This window comes from Pteronotus mesoamericanus, unplaced genomic scaffold, assembly GCF_021234165.1.
Source record: "Pteronotus mesoamericanus isolate MK-2021 breed Mesoamerican mustached bat unplaced genomic scaffold, CSHL_Meso_final contig_220, whole genome shotgun sequence".
Lineage (NCBI taxonomy): Eukaryota > Metazoa > Chordata > Mammalia > Chiroptera > Mormoopidae > Pteronotus > Pteronotus mesoamericanus.
Genome location: NW_026555091.1, coordinates 7,400,993 through 7,421,404, shown reverse-complemented (window position 1 = coordinate 7,421,404; position 20,412 = coordinate 7,400,993).

Genomic DNA, 20,412 nt, shown 5'->3' with positions numbered 1-20,412 from the left:
AGCGAGGGCGTTCGACGATGCCCAGCTGGCTGTTGAGTGAGCCGGGAAGAGATGCTGGTTTTATCAAACTATTGTGGTTCTGGTATGGGTCCAGCAGTACACTGTGTCTTTTGATGGTTTTAAAACAATACAGACCGCGTCATTTTGTGAAAGCAGGTACACCGGGCTGCGCCGAAGCCCCCGGGTTTCACAGATGCGGGGCTTCCCATTGTTCCGAAGGTGGGCGAGCTGGAGCCGCGGCAAGGTGCCGGGGAGGTCCTGCTTCCCTGCCGCTGCCACCCTTGTAAGCAGCAATGCTTCGATTCTGTCTTTCTTATATTGACACTTAAAGGTGTGTTTAAAGGAAAAGCAGGCTCACAGGAAGCTGGAGCACTCGTACAGTTACGGTCATGAAACCCTATACATCAAAGATGCAGTAAAAACAGTTAAAACTAGGAAATTAGAGGGAAAAGGGATATTTGACCACTTCTCTCTACAGAGCTGTGAATCCCTGCTGCTGATGAGATTGACTGACGTTTCACTCTGCAAAATAAGAAACGCCGTTTCGAATCTAGCACATTCCCGTTGGGAAAGACGAGTGAATTCGGCGGCCGGAGAACCTGCGGCCCCGCAGAAGCCACGGCGGTGCGCGCTCTCTTTACAGCGGAAGCCTCGGCCAGATGGCGGACTTGACATGGAATCAGGCACGTCGACTCTGAGCCAGAGTTATGTAACCACGAATTTCACGGTCATGTAGTCCGGTGCCTGGGTTATATTTAGTAAAAGAAAAATAGATATAAATTTAGAAGGCCTAAAGTATAACCAAATTCTGTTATTTTAAACAATGTTTACATGCGGCCTTGATAAGTGAGAAAATCAGAACCCTAAGTTTTGCAGAAAATTTCTGTTTATAGCAGCCTCTTCCCAGTTCCATAGAAACTATCAAGATGTCTCTTAAGTTTCAGTCTTTGGCGAAGGTCCTCCACGCTTTCACTCGTATCCTGGACAGAAAAAGCACATGCATTTGTCTGGCGTCCCACAGCCACTAATTTTAATTAATAAACATTGGTCACTGATACTAAAAATGTCTTGGCTATTGAGAAATCCATCTGTCTCAAGTGGTGCAAGAAGGATAAAAGAACGAGTTGGATATTAATTACCTGTCTTCATCAATCACACTAAAAGGCTTCTCTTTAGTCACTCATTTTATGCTCTATTTATACAGCTGAAATTTTGAAGACAGAAATATAATACCTAACCGAATAAAGGCAAAGTGAAATTTTTAACTATGGAATACATGCTCTAATCGACTCCAGATAAATTTTATTCCCTATAGACTATAAAAATTGCCTGGAATCATTCGGATGCACAGGATAAATGCGATGTTACGTTTTGACGTCTCTAAGTAAGTAGTAAGGGTCAAGGAGGAGAGCCTAGAATTCCTTTCTTGGGACCCAGATGTGAGCTTCAGTCGTAGCTTTGACACCTGCCAGTCCCATGATTTGAACACTCATCACTGCTTCTGGAAACTGAAGTTTTCTCACTAATCAAGTGTGAGTCATTATGCCAATCGCATGTGGTATTTTCTAAAACAAGAGGATATCTGATGACCATAAATAAGGAAAAATCTTGAGTATAAAATGGAAAGTGTTTTCTTACAAAATCAAAATGAAGTTTTGGTAAGGATTTATTGAGCAGGTCAAAATTTTTGCAGCATTTCATACCTGATAAACATATATGTATTCTAATGATAGATTTTTTTAAAATACTCTAACAATATTTTTGTTGTTGCTCAAGTACAGTTGTCTCTGTTTCCCCCCCCACTCCACCCATCCCACCTCCCACCCTCAAACCTACCCCCTTGGGCTCTGTCCATGGGTCCTTTATACATCTTGCTTGATGGCCCTTCCCCTGTTTTCCCCCATTATCCCCTCTCCCCCTTGCCTCTGGTTACTGTCAGTTTGTTCCTTATTTCCATGTCCCTGGTTATATTTTGCTTGCTTTCTGTTGTTGATTAGGTTCCACTTATAGGTGAGATCATATGGTATTTGTCTTTCACCTCCTGGCTTATTTCACTTACTATAGATTTTCTTGAAGGTAATGATAAACAACAAGTCAAACATTGACAGGTATGTAATAAAATAATTTTGCTCCAAAGTACCACTGATTTGACCTAAATTTAGAGTTTACAATTTTCTAGGCAATTAAGAAAATCAAATATTCAACTAATCAGCACAAATAAAAGTATTATGTAGTAAAAACAAATAAAATTCTCTGGACAAATCAAGTTACCTACTATCAAAACCAATATTATTTTAGAAATTCTACGGTATTTTCAATATATAGTTAAAAAATGCCGGAAAAGGTGATGAACATAGTCACTATCTTGTAAACAGACATTTTTGGAGCCAAGCATTTGCCGAACACTGTGCTGGCAATTTGGGATCTGACGGTGGGAAAGCACACTTCTTCCTGCGTATTTAGACGCAGAGATGCATGAGCAAGCAGCAGGTTCAAAACCATGCGATAAACAGGTGACTCCAAAATGCTATGCCATGCGCAAGATTTCACGGAACTAAAAAGAGTTTCTGGGGTTAGAAAAAAGCTGTTTTTCTCTACCTAAATAGGAATGAAATTGTTAAGAGTAATTTTATAAATCATATCCTCATATTCCCAGCATTTTTAACTGGCAACATTTCTTTGTCCAACACAAATTCCCTTTAGTATTATCCTCAGAACTACAACAAAAGGTTTAAATGAAATTCAAATTACATCATGCTGTGGGTAATTGTTCCTTTGAAAAGTTGTTACTGTTTTTATTAGTTAGAGAAACCTCGTCATAGAGAGAAAGTGTAACCAAGGTTCCCAACATGCAGAAAACTTATTTCTTTGGCTCAGATATATTTCAGCACCATGCTAGGCACTTTGATAGCAACTAATAAATATGTTCAGGAAATGCATTCTAATAACAGCAAATCATAAAAAGATATATTGAATTTTGCTAGAATATAGGAAAATTAGAGCACTTTGGATTGTACGTTGTTTATTTTAGTTTTGACAGTTTAGTTTCACCCTTTAAAGGAATAAAAAATAAATTTTATTTTGCTTCCACCCAGCAGGTTTATAAAGGCATAATTTTAGAAATATAATAAACATTCAAATAAACCTAATTAATGTCGTACATCACATAATATGATCATTCCATTAAATTTACAAAACACTAGTCTATTTTATTACTGCAAATCTAATTACATTGAAGTTAATTTTTACTGACTACATTTGTTTAGTTCTAGAGAGTTATTGTTGGTGATTATGAATACACAAAAGCAAAAATATGTTTTGTATATGAGATGAAAGTACATAAAGGATGTTAATTTTTTATGTGTTGTTTTAAACTATCTTTTTTCTTTAGAATCTCAATGAATTACAGATTGGAAATAAACAGTATAGCTTTAGATAATCATTCCTACCATTTTTATATTTCATGATCCTATTAAGCATTATAAAGGAACAAGTCATACAATATAATATAAATAAAAAGTAGGACTGCTGTTAATAATAAATATATTTTATATGAATATATTTTCAAATATAGTATTTGTTTTAATAAACAGTGTTTTTTTATACTTAAGAAGCCAAATTTAAAGATTCCATTATTTATGCAGATTGAAAAAATTTTTTTAGATATTTATAGGGTTACATAAAGTTGTGTTTATTACAATAAAGCAAACTCTGATGTTGGGGAAAGGCATTTTTTTCTTCCTCAAAAATAAAAGAAAGAGATTCTGAGTTCTATATAGAAAGATAACATTTAAAATGGGAAATAAAGATCATGCTGAGTTTTATCAGATTTAATTAGTCCTTACATGTCTTCTGTGTTATTCCGAATTTAATATGACAACTGTAATACATTCAGAATGTCTGCCCATCTTATTAAGTAAGTTCGATTACAACATTTGAGTTGTGTATATTTTCCTCTTCCTTTTTTGCTACACAAATACCCTGGAGCATCTCTCCATTTCTATAGCCAAATGCACACTATTTAACCCCACCCCCAAAACAAACCCATCCCCCTCAAATATTCACATCGCCGCCACCTCCCCCCCCTCAGACCTAGGCGACCCCTCGTCTAATGTTCATTGTGCCATTTTATATAATTATATAAATAGGATTTTACGCCTCACATGAGAAGTTCTCTCCTGCCTAACAGCTCTATTACCGAAACATATAACCAAGTGTCCAGACCACAGATTAAAACCAAACTACTTACTGGAAAAACCAAACATCAAAGAGGCTATGGACAATATACTTGTTTTCAGAATGTCCAATGTCCTATCAAGAATTCTAATTAGGTTATTAGATGAGAGCTAGGCTTTAACGTCCTAGTAACTTTTTACCAGAATATTCTTTAAGCAAAAGGACAATGTAGGTACATGTATATTTTGAGATGCTGTTACTCATATTTGAAGAAATATGGCAATGCTACATTGTTTCCAAAAAAAACTTTATATAAAAACGATCACAAAAACCTCTTCATTATTCAACTGCTTAGGGTCTCGTGGTTTCTGTCACTGGAAACGAACCAATAAACAGCAAGTTTTAAAACATATTTGTTAAGAACTACTAGCATACTGATTTGAAAGTCTGAATTTAATATCCACATTTACAAAGTAGTTCAAAAAAGCATTTACTTGAAGCATTAACATTAAATTCAAGTTACTCATGCCTAATAAAGGTGTTTTTGTAAAAAGCAAGGCACTGAAAGTTCCAATATTTACTTATATGTGCACCCTGGTGTTTACTTTTGAAGGCGGACCCAAAAAGCCTATGGTACCGCCTCGGAAACCAAGGAGTCTCCCCTCTGTCCCCTCCCTTCCCCGCATTGTCAAACGTCACAGTCAAGACTTCTGATTTGGCTGGAGGATACCTGTCTGTGTGACTGAAAACACGGTCACGTTAGAAACATTGTCTTCTGAGCAGACAAACTTCAAAAATTACTGTATTTGTAGACAGGATCTTTTTTGATCGCTCTCCCATCCAGCTTTCAGCGCACACAGCGCTTTTTAAAGGGACAGCGCAGAACACAGGAGGGGCGTGGGCCAAAATAGAGGCAAAGGCACGGCTGCGCGAGTTTGGCCGGAGGTCTTGCTGGGAAGTAAACTTCTCCAATTTGTTAAAATTTTATTTGAAATCATTCATTTCTTCATTGCTTGAGGATGTAAATAGAATGGAGACTGGAGCGAAGCGGGCGGTTGGCCGCTTGCCTGGCATAGAGTTCAAACTAGACCCATGCATCAGTAAACAAGAGCAACACGCTTTAGCAAACACCCTGCTTTGGTTCATTTGTCTGGAGTAGTCGATGTGGCTGGAATTTATATACCTGTATTTCATCTGTATCTTCATTTCCATTACAACTAATCCGCTACAACTTATCACTGGCTGAGAACTTGGTTACCTCCCCACTGATGCCCGATCAGGGTGCAGGGAATGAATACACTCACAGGAACCACCCAAGAAAACCGCCTCCTCTGATTGGTTGAGCTGATTGTCATGTTATGATGGCAACAGATTCAATTTTCAGTCTTCTTTGCGTTCCTGCCAGTTTGTTAATTCTCTCACCTTAATTAGATTATTCTTATCCTTTGTTAACATGTAGATAACCGTTTTTATTACATTTTGATGGAAATAACTACTAAAAGATGCAAATGGCCAAATATATAAGGTATTTTTGGATAAAGATTTCTACTCTAAATACTTCTGTGCCTGTACATATCAATAGCAGCAAATTTCTTGGATATAAAAGCATTGTGCTAAAGCTATAAATGAATTTTAATTAAATCACTAGGCCACCAACAAAAATATAATATAATAAAATACAGATTCCCCTCTTCATTCAGGTAGTAACACGTTCAAGTAACTCAACGGCTCCCTTTTACCTCAGTGTGGAACGGGCTGTTTCATACATTGTAAGTTCTCTAACGTGTTTATCAGACATTCACTCAGCCAAAGACGTGAGGAATAGTTACTGAAAAACCTCCTGTTCGGAGACACGTCGATGAAGCTGAGGCTGGAGCGGGGCCTAAGATGCGCGCTGTCCTCTGGGAGCTTCCAGGCTGGTCATGGCTAAAAACAGGCCCATTTGAAACAGAGTGGGACGGAGAGAACACTCGCAGGTAACGCGAAGAGGCGTCACACTTTAAAAACTCGAGGTTCTCTAAGGCGACGTAAGAGAAGGAGATGTGGCGAATGGCTGGGGCCATGGACGTGGGGTGGGCCGTGCCGTGAAGCGCGCAGAGAACGCGGCGCGGGAAGAGGTCTCAGAGTTTGGAGAGGTCATGTATTGGATTAAGTTGAGCTTCATTTTATACAGCCTTTAAAATGGCATAACCAAAGGTGAATGCGTTGCCTTAGAAGAGTTTTTCTTCCTTTTCATTTTGGTCTATTTTTATGGTAAGCAAGTAAAGCTTTACTTTCAAAAGTTTCAGTGCCATAATAGCTCTGTCTTTGTGGAGAACGGGTTTTAAGGAGCATGCAATAATTGCGCTTCAGGTGCAATCCAAAATGAAATGCACTTAGTAAGTTCCTGGGTGAGGATCTAAAAAATCAGAGTGTGTATCCTGAGATGACATAAAAATTTCATCATCTGTCCCTAGAGTCTGATTCTAGAGCGGATCGCTTGAAAGCTGCCCCCTAGATATCAGCCTTAACGTTCAAACCTGGGGCTTTTTCTTTTCCTTCTTGATTTATCAACTCTGTTCCTCCAAACCAGAAACAACATCGTAAGCATCCTTAATGATACTGAAGAATCTTCAGTGCATGATTAACAGGTCCATACGATACAGCAGGGTCTGTATGGAGTATTTGAATGGTCATGAGAAATTCTACATCGTGAAACTTGTTGGTAAGCACGAGGCCACGTGGGAGAACTGAGCTTAATGAGGTGTCTCCTCATGGCCCATGTGGGAATCAGGACGCTCGAGGGATGAAGCGACGTGCTTGGCGGAGCTCACGGCTCCTGGCACCTGTCCAGGGACTCGAAGACGCAAAGCTGCGGAGGGGAAGACCCCAGAGCCACGCCTGCATTAGCGTGTCCGCTGTTGTTCGTGTCCGTAAGGGGCAGAAGTCTTCACAGCGAACCAGCTTCCACCCGATGGACCCGCTCACCGGCAGCGCGCTGCGCTCCTCGCGTGCATCCCAGCGATTCCCTCGGCCGCGGCTCTGCCCGACGCACGCAGGGCCGAGGGCGCCATCCGCTGTAGAGAAGCAGGCCCATGGGACCATTTTCAAACTCCTCCAAAGCCCGAGCAAACCTGCCGCAAGGCCAAGGCACCCTATGTTCCGCGGGATGGTCTCCAGTATTGACCATCAAGTTTGCTACGTTAAAAAAAAAAAAAGAAAAACAAACAACAACAACAACAAAAAACCTTCATCAGAATAAGGAGGAATTCTTAGAACACATTTAAAAGAAGTACTTAAAGATATTTTAAAAGATTAAATGAAATCATAAAATAATAATTGCTAATATTTAAACATTGGCTGACCCTGGTCTCAAGGGTTTACGTGTTTCCTCACCCTGACACGCACATTATTATTTCTAAGCACGATTATGGCCTTAATCTCGTTCCTGAGGACACTGAGTTTGGGAGAGTTCACGCAACTTGTCCATGTTGCCACTTACACAAATCGCAAGTTCAAGGTGATAACCCCTCTGCTTGTTCTAAGTGTAGATCATACTTTTCCTCATTTTAGATCATTTGCTGGTGTAGTCATCATCCTCACTTGCATCTCTTCAGCCTGTTTAGGATCCTGGGGGCAGGTGGCACCGGTGGTGGGACCCACCTTCCTCCTTATCACAGTGACACCCTGCACAGGTCACACCCGCCAGGGATAATTCTGTGCGTGGAGACGCAGCGGAAACCCTAATGCAAACACACACAGGCTCAGCCCTGAAGTGTCCAAAGCCCCGTGGGAGGGACACAGATCCAGTGACGTGGCACACCGGGGTGAGCCTCGCGAGGGGGAGGGCTGCGGAGGGGGCTGGGCGGGAGGGAGCGAGGGAGGCGGCGTTGGGGGTGGGGGCGGTGCTCCTTGCAGCTGCGGGGTGCAATCAATATGCTTTCAGCGCATCCAGGGGGGAGCCCGGAGGAGCGCGTTTAAAGGGAGCAATTTGCTTCTGTGAGAGAAAAAGAAAAAGTTCCTCAAATGCAGCTGCGCTGACAAATACATTCTGTGAATGGTCATTTTATTACTTGCCCAAGAGCCGAGGGGAAAAAAATAAGAATATTTGCACAGAAGCTGAGAGCCTGTGGATTTCCGCGCCTGGGCCCTGCTGCGGACCGGGCTCCGTCGGTTGTTTTCTTTATCCGACTGTCCTGCTTTGAATACCAGCCTCTCTCATTATTCATTATAATCTGGACAAGTTTCCTATCGCGGCAGTGTATTAGTCAGGGTTCTTTATTTAAAAAATAAATAAATAAATAAAAGGAAGAGTGAGAATGAATTATGGCGGCTGACAGGGTCTGAGATGCGCAGGGTAAGCGCGGGGGCGGGAAGCCTGGCAGAGTCCGTGGTGCATTTGCGGTCCAGGGCCGAGGGCAGGAAGAATTCAGTCGTAGCATCACCTTTGTGTGTAGTTAGATTTATGTTATAAACAAACGCGTGCATTAAAAATAGAATAGGTGCCCTGGCCGCGTTGCTCAGCTGCTTGGAGGGTTATCAGGTAAACAGAAGGGTTGTGGGTTCAATCCTGGGTCAGGGCATCTATGGGAGGGAGGCAACTGATTGATGTTTTCTCTCACATTGATGTTTCTCTCTCTCCCTTCCTCTCTCTCTAAAAGCAATGAGAAAATGTCCTCAGGTGAGGAACAAGGAATACAATAGGTATTTATAAAATTGACCATAGTTCACTACTTTGGAATCAATATGACCAGTTCAATATATGTGACTTGTACTATTCCATGAAATTCACAGCTCATTCATGGTAATTGTTTTTAATTAAATGGTTTGTAGGGAATCTCTTACTTGAAAACATGTTCTATGGCTGGAATATCTACCCAGCCCTCTAAGACACATACCCTCATGGATCAAAAGTAAAAAGCATTATTTAACAAATTAGGGAAAGGCAGGGACTTTAACGATCACAGCTTTTTAAAATATGCCATTGATATTTCTAACCAATGAAGTAAAAGGGACTTTATTTAAAAACTAAATGTATATCTCTTGAACATGTACTGCAGAAGGCATGCAAATTTGCTCATTGAAGTTGAACTCAATTTCATTTTATTTTCAACATGTACAGATACATTTTTTGAACATTTGTAATTGGCTCTTGGCCCTGCATTTTTGTTAAAATTCATAACGCAAAGCAAAGCTTGGTTGCTCTCCCTTGGGATAAAATTTTCGTAATAAAAATTCTGACTCCACTTTCAACAGAATGTTGGATAAAATCTGAACGTGAGTCTCAAAGAGCAATTCACACCATGATATCATCTTTTTCCAGATGTCTTATAAACTTTATTTTACTTACTCTTTATTTTGACCATTTAGATGGAATATTATTATAATCTAAAATTTAAAAAATTATAAAAGTTAATCATTTTGTCCAAGTTACAGAATTAGCTAGTGGTAGTCCTGGTACCTGAATCCATAACTGTTATATTTCAAGCCTGAATTTTTCTCTCAAAACCCTGCCATCCCTTTACTCATGCTGAGAATATATCTTCTCATTGCTCTTAATACACTTTCAAATTAATTCTAAACCCATTATGAGATTCTTGTTTTTCTCAGAAAAATCTCATGGAGTTTAGAACAATCGGTATCTCCCTAAAAGAATTTTCAGTGAGTCACCTTCTTCCTGTAAGATTTCTCTCTCTAAGTATGACAGCAGCTTCTTAGAAGCTTTAAGATTACAGCTTTTAACTCACCGATTCCCCATTTAAGGGATCAGTAGTTCTGGAAATGGCGTGACAGCATTTCACTAACCATTCTCAGTAACTACTTCGTGAGTTGGGATCCTTTCCTTTGGGGACACATGAGCTACTGTGCCGTGGCAGGGGCTGCCCAGGCATGGGCTGGCGCGGACCCCAATGCTCACGCGTGAGAATGCCAGCCCGCATGGTCTCCGATTTTCCTGCAGACATGCTTTGATGAAACAAAATTCCCTAAAGCACATGGATTTTATTTATGCAGCTTAACACCTTTTCATATCAGGACTATGCTCTAGAAGTACTCACAATGTTGATAATTGCTTTAGACTTTTGCCTTGTAATGAATGACTTTAAGCTAACTAACATATATTTGTGACCTGCATATTTCCTGTTTTTTCTTTGAAATTATATCACTATTTTTATTCTCTAGTATTCTAACATCGCAGATTCTCTCTAATTCATAAGAATTCAGCGAATTCCCAATCTCACTCGAGTGTGTCTGCAAGGGCAGACGGGAAACGGATTCATCCTGGTTCAAAGGCATGGACTTCCGTAAAGCAGCCCAGTTACCTTGCGTTTCCTGACACTCAGAGAGACGCTCAAGAGCTGATACCAACGAATGGGGGATGGAGTCCCGCTACGTACAGGTACTCTAGTGGGCCTGTGACACCGAATGAGATCAATGCTCTTTTTTGATTATTGAGTTTATTGAGGTGACACGTGTTAACAAAATGAAACAAGTTTCAGGTGTATATGTCTACGATACCTCCCCGTACCCCGTGGTGTGCGTTCACCACCCCACGCCTGCATCCCTAACTCACCTCCCGCACGCCCTTCTCTCTGTCCCCCGCCCCCCCCCCCCGCCGCAACCACCCCACTGTTGCCCCTGTCTAAGGGCTTTTTCTCTTTCTTTCTTTTTCGCTCAATCCTTCCCCCCCCACCACAGACCTGGCCCCGACAGCTGCCAGCCTGCTCTCCATCTCTGCATCTGTCACTGTTTTTGCTTGTTAGTTCATTTTGTTCCTTGGGTTCCACATTTGAATGAAATCATATGGTCCTTGTCTTCCTCTGGCGGGTTCATTTCACTCAGCACAGAAGAGATGGATGCTCTTGTGGTTTACTTTCCGGCGAGGGAGGTGGACCTAAAATAAATAAGCACACTACGTAAACAGGTAGATAAATAAATAGATAGTACAGTATACTTGAAGAAAACAAATGACACAGGATTGGAAAATAGCATTGCGTAGCAAGAAAAAGGAATAAGAAATCCAACTCAAATCTTAAATAAAGTGGTTACAGGAGGCGGTGTAGAGGAGATGACACTTGGCCATGAACTTGAGGCGGGGGAAGCAGCCAGCAACGGGGGGAGTGTACCTGGCATCCCCAGGAACCGTGAGGCTGGGGATGTGCCTGGGGAGCTGAGGCGCCGGGGGAAGAGCACAGGACGTCAGGGAGGTGATGTGAGTCCAGGGCACACGGGGTCCGTACACCTTCGAAGGGATTTGGCATCTCTTCTGAGTTAAATGAGAAGCTATTGCTGGGTTTTTGAAAAGGAGCGGCGTAAGGTATAATCATCTTGGAAAGGCCCCAGCGGGCAGCTGTGTTGGGAGGGATCTGTGCGTGGAGGCCGTGGGGAGGGCGGGGGAGAGAGTGAGGGGCCACGGGGGCAGCGCACAGGAGAGGGAGCGACACCCGGTCAGAGGAAGGACCCGGGTCACGGCCCCGCTGCGCAGGACAGACTAGTCAGGCTCTGGGTATATTTTCACCACACATTTCCCACGAGTTTGGGATTTAAAGGCTGCAAATAAGTGATGAGTCAAAGATGACTTCAAGGTGGGCATGAACAGTCCGAAAGGCTGGCCGAGCAGGTAGAGGCCTGGCGGACGCTGCTGAGAACCCGGAGCGCCGCGCGAAGGCCCGGGCTCTTTGCAGGTGGCGAGACCGAGGCGCACCTGGGCACGCCCGGGAGGCTTCAAGCCCGTCGTTAGGGGCGGAAAGCAGTCTCGGGGAGAGGTCCGGGACTCGGTGTACGTTGCAGGTGGTAAATATTTCTTCAATGTAATTGTTCTGTAGTGGGAAGAGAAAGAAAAATCTATAGTTAAACTTCCTCTTACCGCAGAAGTCCCTGAAGTTAAGCTTACAGGGAAAGAAAAGTAGATTAAGACGCAGCCTTCCTGATTTCACAGTTTTTTCTTATCTTTTTATATTGCCATTAAAATATAATTTAAGATATTCTACACCTTGAATAATTTATCGAAAGATATATTTCAAGAATAATTTTGATAAGTGCACAATCAGATGCCTTTCAGAATTTCCAGATGACAGTCATTTTTACCCTAAGGATGTAAGTGGGTGGAGTTGGCATTTCTTTTCTGTGACCCATGACTTCCTTCAACACTAACTTCTAATTCAAACTATAAATTTTCATATTGATTATGTATTATGCTTTGAGACCCTAAACACACACTTTAATTATTTCTTTGGAAAAGCGACTTGCATACGAAGTGCATTCTGCGGCCGAGTCTGGTGAGAAATCGTGCGTGCGGCGCCTGTGCGCCAAGGGAAGGGAGGTCGGAGGGCCTGGCGGCCCGTGGTCGGCAGCCTCGGGGAGCGCACAGCCTGTCGTCTGCTCATATATCTGGGTTTGCAAACAAATGGCAACCCATCACAGTGGAAGGTGTTTTCCTTAACATGGGAAAAACAGCTCCGTAGTGTCTTCCGGGCACATCGGGGATGGAGGACTGACGGTCCGCACAGCTGGAGAACGCGGGTCCGCAGGAAACTGAAGTTGCTTTGGAAATCATCTGTCCTCCTGTGCCTTACAGCGCAGGGGACCGGCCCCTGACCTGTGTCACCGTTGGGCAGCTCCCGAGGCCGAGAGGCAAGTGTGCCGGACTCGCAGCCACGCTCCGGAGAGCAGGCCCGATCCTTCCCCAGGACACGCCTCGGAGCCCCAGCGCAGAGGGGCGGTGCGGAGCTCGGACGAGAGGAAGGGAAGGCCGGGCCCATCCCGGCGTGAAAGGCGGCCTCACCGGGGAAACGCCCGCGGTTGCGGGGCGCGGGGGAGGGGGCGCGGCGGCGGCGGGGTCCTGTCTCGGCAGAGCCCGCGCCTGATTTCTGGAAGGGGCTCGGTGCTTGAAAGGCTCTCTGAGCCGAATGGTTGAAATCACGCAGGCCCGCGTGGCAAGTAAGGCGGGACCGTTCCCCACAGGCGGCGAAATCAGCAGAAGCGTTCAAACGTGCGAGTTATGAAACAACGCAGCTGGGACTCCTTTCAAGCCGGGTGTCCAGCGAAGACTGAGAGCACCCAGCGGGGATTTGCTCCCTGTCGGCTTCTCTGAGCGGCGGCCGGAAAGGGCCGCCAGGCTGCGTTCACAGCGCGGAGAGAGAGGCGAGCCCTGGCGGAGGCTGTTCAGTCGGGAATTTCCCTGCTTCTGTTGAAACGTCAGCCTTTGGTATTAACGACAGTGAAAATGAACACTGTCCCTGCAGGAAATCGCTGCGGTCCCGCGGCCGCGTGCGATGTGCAGGTGCAGGCGGCCGGGCACAGCGGCCTGGCCAGAAGGACTCGAGGAAGACGTGGTTTCTGGTCAAGCGTCTTGCATGGCGCAACTTGAGCCGCAATTTCCTAGGGAAGGGTACTGTACAAGGGTACAGGGCACTTTCCTATTTTGATCATTTTAATTAGAAAAACATCTTGGGAAGCACTTTATCAATAGACGCAAATAAAATTATTATTGTCATTGCAGTGCTACTCAATAACGATATTTCTGCCATTCTATCCTATATGCATAATCTGTAATACATAAAACAGTAATATTTGTTATGGAAAATGTTAGCAACTAAACGAATGCCTAACATTCAAGAAATTATTATGCAAATGTTAGATATTAAAATCTCTACAAAAATATATAACCCTTACTAAAAGGGTTATGGAGATTTCCTTTATAACACTGCTTTTCTGTCACTGTGTAAAAAATGACCACAGTTAATGGCTTAAAATAACACTCATTTATCTCGCGATTTTCCTGGGTCAGGAGTCTGTCCACGGCTTAGCTGGGTCCTCCGCTCAGGGCTTCACAGGCCGGAATCAGGGAGCCGGGCAGGCGGGGCTCCGGGGCGCGGCGGCCTCGCCCGGGTTTGTTTCTGGTCGCCGCGGGAGTCTCAAAGCCAGGAGCAGAGTCTCTCTTTCTGGCCAAGAGAAAATTTAAATAAAAATTGTGGTCACAGGTGTGCTCTCCCATCACTGTGATTGGGGCTGCGGAATTGTGTGACTCAACGGGAGTCAGCTTAGGGTGTGTCTCCCCGAGTGATAAGGGCGTGTGCTGTGAGGGTACATACAAAGGGCAGAGACCCCCCTGTGCGTGTGCAATAGTGACAATCATCAACAAAGAGCCACCCCCAACAGTCTTGGCCTAAAATTAACCCACCACCAAATTTGCTGAAATGGTAATGTGTCATTAACGGCTTTAAAAATTGCTTAATACAGGGAGGAGAATATTTGAGACATCTTGAGGTGAGTTTGAGTTGAAACAAACAAAGGAGTAACTCTCACGGCTTCAAATTTATTCAGGAAATTTGACTGGGTCATGTCTGTCTTTTACCTGACTCTTCTAGGGCAGCTCCCAGATGTTTGGCTTCTGCAGTATTATGAGCCTTTCACTTATCACATATTAAAAACAGTTTCAGGGACTACCTAGTATCAGAGGAATTTTTTCATATAGCCAAGCTTTTTAAAGCACCTGACCCCCTTTTTAAAATTTAAGTCCCCGTAAAGTGAATTCTCTAAGCACTTGGACACTCTCTGACCGCCCACCCTCTGTGCCACATCTTTTCACATCCGCGATCACAGCGGATGTGAACGTAAAACAGTTTACCCAGATTCTAGGAAACCAAGAAGAGCAGAGGAACCATCATTTCTTGGGGTTCCCCCATTAGAATTCAGCGGAAAACACTGGTTGGACTATAAATGCATTCAAGAGAGAAAAGGTTAAGCAAGTTGCTTTTGTTAAAAGAGCATGCTGCTTTAGATGGAATAATTTCAGGAATATAAAACTGAGAGTTTTCTCTAATGTCCTCAGGAGCACTTGTGAGACCAGACCGGGCGCGGCACCTGCCCAGGTCCCCCGTCCACTGAACATCCGCCCCCTTCTTCCCTCAGCAGCTGGCCTCTCACCAAGCACCGGGAAGCACAGGGCTCCTCACCAAGGCTCCTCGCCTCTTCGGGGAGCGAGCCTCCGGCTCTGGTCACGTTGGGGTCAAAACGGGGATCTGAATGTTGCCTCTGCCCTCTGGATGCTAGCGGCACAGAAGAGCCACAATAACATGAAAGCTCGATGCTTCTTCTCGGCCAGAGCATGAAGCAAAACCATGTCTAGCCCTAGTCTCCGTTGGTATCCCTGACATCTCTATAGCCTAAGTATCATTGCCATCTTAGCAGCCAAGGCAAAGGGACAGTTTCAAGGTCTTCCGACTCTAGCAATATAGAGCCAAATAGGCAACATGAGCCAAAAATAAATGAACGGCATTTATTGAGTTGGCATTTCATTTCAGGGAAGTAGTCCATGATCAGGTTCTGGGAGTTCTGAGGAGGAACACGCCATGTTTAGTCCTTCTAAACTATCTGCATGAATGACACTTTGTAAGAAATCCCACTTAGTGCAGATAAGATATTTGAAAAAGACAATGAAAATAAAAGTTAAATGATTAGATATAGAGAAGTCCTGTTTTTATTAGATACAATAAACATAAAATTACTTGGTAATAATTTCTAAGCGATTTCTACATTTTCTAAATGCATACTCTGAATTTATTTCCTTCACTAATCACAGACCAGTGACAAAAATTTTGTGGATCTATACCCGTGTTCAGACCTCATTATGAAGAGAAATAATACTGAAAAATTTATTGATGTGGTGCTAAAATTGATATAATAAAAAGATTATAGAGCTATTTATAAGAATGCTCCTTAAAGTAAGTCAATAGAATAATGTTAAACTAATTTTTAATAACTTATACATGTCTTACGAAGGACTAAATAATTACCCAAAAGAACAATTCTTTAATGTTATACATTCAGGCTAAGAATAAACTTTAGGGTACTTGAGAAAGTGTCTTACTATACATTATGTCAGCATATCATCGATAAGTATTATTTCTCCAAAAGTATTATTAATAAAAATTGAGAAGCAGGTAGATAGTTGAAGGTTATATTTGCTCTCAAGATCTTGCTTCAGATAGATCATTATGGATTTTTAATCAATCACAATAGGAAGGTCTAATATTCTTTTGAAAATCAAGCTACACAGATTGGCACGTTTCTAAACAGATAGTCACATTACTTCTCCAAAGAATGGAATGAGGCCCTGAGGGAGGGAATATGACTTAATCCCCAGGATACAGTGCAAGGTTGTCTGTAACAGCTTGAAAATAATGGTTGAAATACTGAAATTTTGCATTGTTAAATTTTTAATGTTGCAATTGATAATTTTTTATTGAAATTTCCTATTTCAGTCACACCCATATACATGCGGTCCAAGAAAACTGAAGTAAGCCTGAACTCATTGTTGCTAAGTAATTTCACTTCTTGGTGAACCCCGAGATAAATTATGTGTGTGATGCATATACTCGCAGATAACTTACAGATTTTATATATTTTATGCACTTGTTGGAAAAAAGCCAATTAAATATTGGATGATATCTGCCAAAATAAGTATTATGGTTTAAATATATTTGACATTGTGCCATTGTGCCATTCTTTTTTGCAATTGATGAGGCTGCAGAGTTACCCTCTGTTGAATCTACTTTTACAATAGAAAATTAAACCTCATATTTAATATTGAAGAAAACCCATACGATTTTTTTACCTAATAGCAGGGAAGGTACTTTGAGTTCATTCAAAACTTGATTTAAATAATTAAAGTAGGTTTAAGCCATTAAAATGTGTAGAAGTTATAAAGTAGGGTACGATGCATTATGCAAAAAAATATTAACTCATGTGTTTTGAGATTATTAATTCTGACCTCTTTTTATTAAGATACTAGTCCTATGGCTACATAAAAATAATTTAGAGATGATGTAGATTTATTACCATTGCCCCATATCGATTTGTGTCCACAGAGTTAAAGTCTGCGTGATGAATATTCATTTTGATCTTACAGAGTCACGCAAAATGACAGGGAGTTAAACTATGATCTATACAACTCTCCACGTGGATAATGGAGACCTCAGAGCCCACACGTGCAGCTTGTGAAGGATAAAACTGGCGTGCATTTCAGGGTAAGCACAGTAATGGCTGTTTTACTGGAAGTGAAGGCTTTCAATGTTCAGCTTTCAAACATGGGATGGACAACATTGCCTGCCCAGCTTGGCGTGACCCTGTCCTTGGCGCCCCGCGGTCCCGCCCGTAGGGGTTAAAGGCTCTGCCGGTCAGGACAGGCTTTCAGTTGGGAGAAGGGTTTCACGAGCACTGAGGTTTAGAGGAGGCGACTTTCCTGTATTTGTGTGCTTATTTATTTAATGACATGATTCGTTATTTGTAACAAATATAAGAATTGAAGGTGCCTGAATGTCCCTTAAATTTTAAAGCCAAGGAAACCATGTTTCTCAAGCCTTAACACCCCCTACGCCAGACTCTCACGTTTTTACATGCTAACTGTACATTTGGTTAGATGAACCAATTTCATCTTGAAAAAGAGCAGGTGCACATAGTGTCCTTGCTGTATCCCTGGATTACTTCTATTTTGGGGAAGCCAACAGGTGGGACTTGACTTGGCTTAGATTAGGATGCCCAGAAAGCAGACATTGAGGCCATTCTCAAGAGCTGGATTCCTAGGGAGCAGGAGAGAGGGGCCCGGAGGCAGGAGCGGAGACAGCTGCCTCGCAGCACACGGGAGGAGAAAGCTTGCCTCCAGGAGTCTCGTACGACGGTGAGAATAAAGGGAAAAGAATGTAGCTTCCACTTTCTTCTCCCGCTGATCAAATGTTCTGCCTGGGGAGTACCTCCAGTGCCGGACGCATGGAAACCTAGGAGAGAGTTTCTGTCATCGCCACCAAAGAGAAGTCTCCTGCTGGAGCCCGGCAGCAGGCCCCCAGCTGGGACAGGTGACAGGTGGAGGAAGACAATGTCAAGTGCCCACAAGGGACCTTTCATGGACTTTTTTAGAGTTAATCAAACCCCTCTGCTGGACACCTGAAACTAACTCAAAATACTATTGCATGTAAACCATAATTGAACAACAAAATTAAAAAAAATTTTAAAAAGTTACCAAATGTTAAATGAACAATAAAAGATAAAATAAAAAGTTGCTGCTCATTGGTCATTTCAATGTAAATATGCATTTTTGCTTTGTTTATACATATTTATTTACTTATTTAAATATTTATTTATTTTGCTGTAGTGTTCTGTAAGTATAGTGTCGTCTCAGATTACAAAGGAAGAAATAAAACTATTGCTTTCTTTTTAAAAAATATTTTTTATTAAATGTATTGGAGTAAGAACCATATGATTCACTCATATATGGGATATAAAAGTATCATTTTCGAATGTGACATTTTATAAATTAAAAAATTCCAGAGGATTCACAAATAGATCTGGGACCCAATAAGGGAGTGTAGCTTGTTCAAAGGATAAACCATTAATATCTAAAGTCAGCTGCTTCCCATATGTCAGCAGCGACCGCTGGAATGTGAAACTGAAAGAAAATGAGATCATTTATATTAGAATCAAAAAAGAGAAGACTTAGATCTTTATTAATTTAAAAAAATTTTACGCTAACATTAGATGTTAATCAGAGGAAAAACTGTATGTGGGGTATTTATAAACTCTATCTTTCTAATTTTCTATAAATCTAAAACTATATATATACATATATATTTAACATAATGGTAGAAAACATGTCCATTATGTAAAGCAGGCGAGGACCTGAGGTAGTAAAACAGTGAGTACTACTCGTCAGTTTGGCGGCATTTAGCTCAAGTTGAAACTTTATAAGGAGCTGGATTTCTCGTCCCTGAGAGGGTATGATTAGCTCAAAGCCTAAATGATCACTTCTATCTCCCATATGTAAACATGTTGTACAGCCTTGGCGAGTTCTATTACTTTTCAGTTTATCTGAACAATCATTTCGTGCAGAGACTCAAAATACTTTAATAGATTTTTGAAAAGATGGTTAATTGTTGGTAGGCAGATGGTCTGCATCAGAGATTTGTAGAGGAAGGTCATGGATTAGAAACCAATGGAAACAAAACGAAGTCTCCACAAAATAACCTTCCCTTTTGACCATATCTTCAGTTTGTTTTCTCCATAGTCCGACCCATATTAAAGGCATCATATGCTTGTGTTTTGTTTTCCCAGCCCGCCTCAATCCTTTTCTTTAATAATACAAAAGTTCCTTTTGGCATTGGTTTTATCCTATCTTATGCAAATAAATGTTAAATATTAATACTATTTAATGCTCAATCTGAGTTTTTTAAAAGCCCACTCTATCAATTGAGTTTTATTAACCACACGGAAGACCCACCCAGGCAGCTAGAAACAAAACACTCTTTTTCAGTCGGTTGTGAGGACGAAAGTTGTTCCTCTTCATGTGGCAAGTGCGCAATACCAGCATTGCTCTACTGAGTTCGTTGTACACATTTTATTTCTTGTGTGTCCCCAGTTTCAGAATGCTTGGCTCTCTTCTGTATAGAAACAGTATGCAGCATTCCACTTTTTAAATAAATAACATAAATTATTTTAATGCCTATTCCATATTTAATGTGTGTTGTTTGAAATACCCTCCCTAACATGCTACAGTCTACCAGACTTCAGATCTTAATTACTTCTTTCAAACAGTCACTTCTGGGGATTATTTTGTTATTTTTTTAGGGATTTTATTTATTTACTTCTTAGAGAAAGGGGAACAGAGGGAGAGCGAGAAGGAGAGAAAAATGAATGTGCAAGAGATATACCAATCTGTTGTCTCTCACATGCCCCTAACTGGGGACCCTGGCCCGCAACCCAAGCACGTGCCCTGACTTGGAACCGAACCCATGACCTGGCACCGAACCCATGACCTGGCACTCAATCCACTGAGCCACACCAGCCAGGGTTCTGGGGACTATTCTTTAAATTCATTTGGTTAGTACATAGTTGCTTTATATGCTGGCATTGTGATAGGAGGTATACGGTACCTAAGCCTCCCTTCACTAAGGCCTTACAATGCCTGCGCAGACATGGAGGTATAGCCCGCTGCCATAGAATGACAGAAGTCATTTTTCTCCCTGCTCTGCCTTCCAGTTCATACAAAAGCTGCCTCAGTTGGCCTTGGGGGACACCAGTCTCTTCCCCGGGCCTTCCTCCCGGCTCTCCTGTTTGTGCCTTGTAGGGTAAGTGGAGGCGGTCAGGCTCCCTCACCCAGATTCATGGGTAACTGGAGGGAGCAGCTCCTCGCAACCTTGAAGGAGCCTGATAAAGCAGTGTTCTCACAGCCTTGAGCCTGGGTCTCATGGCCTTGAGCCCGGGTGC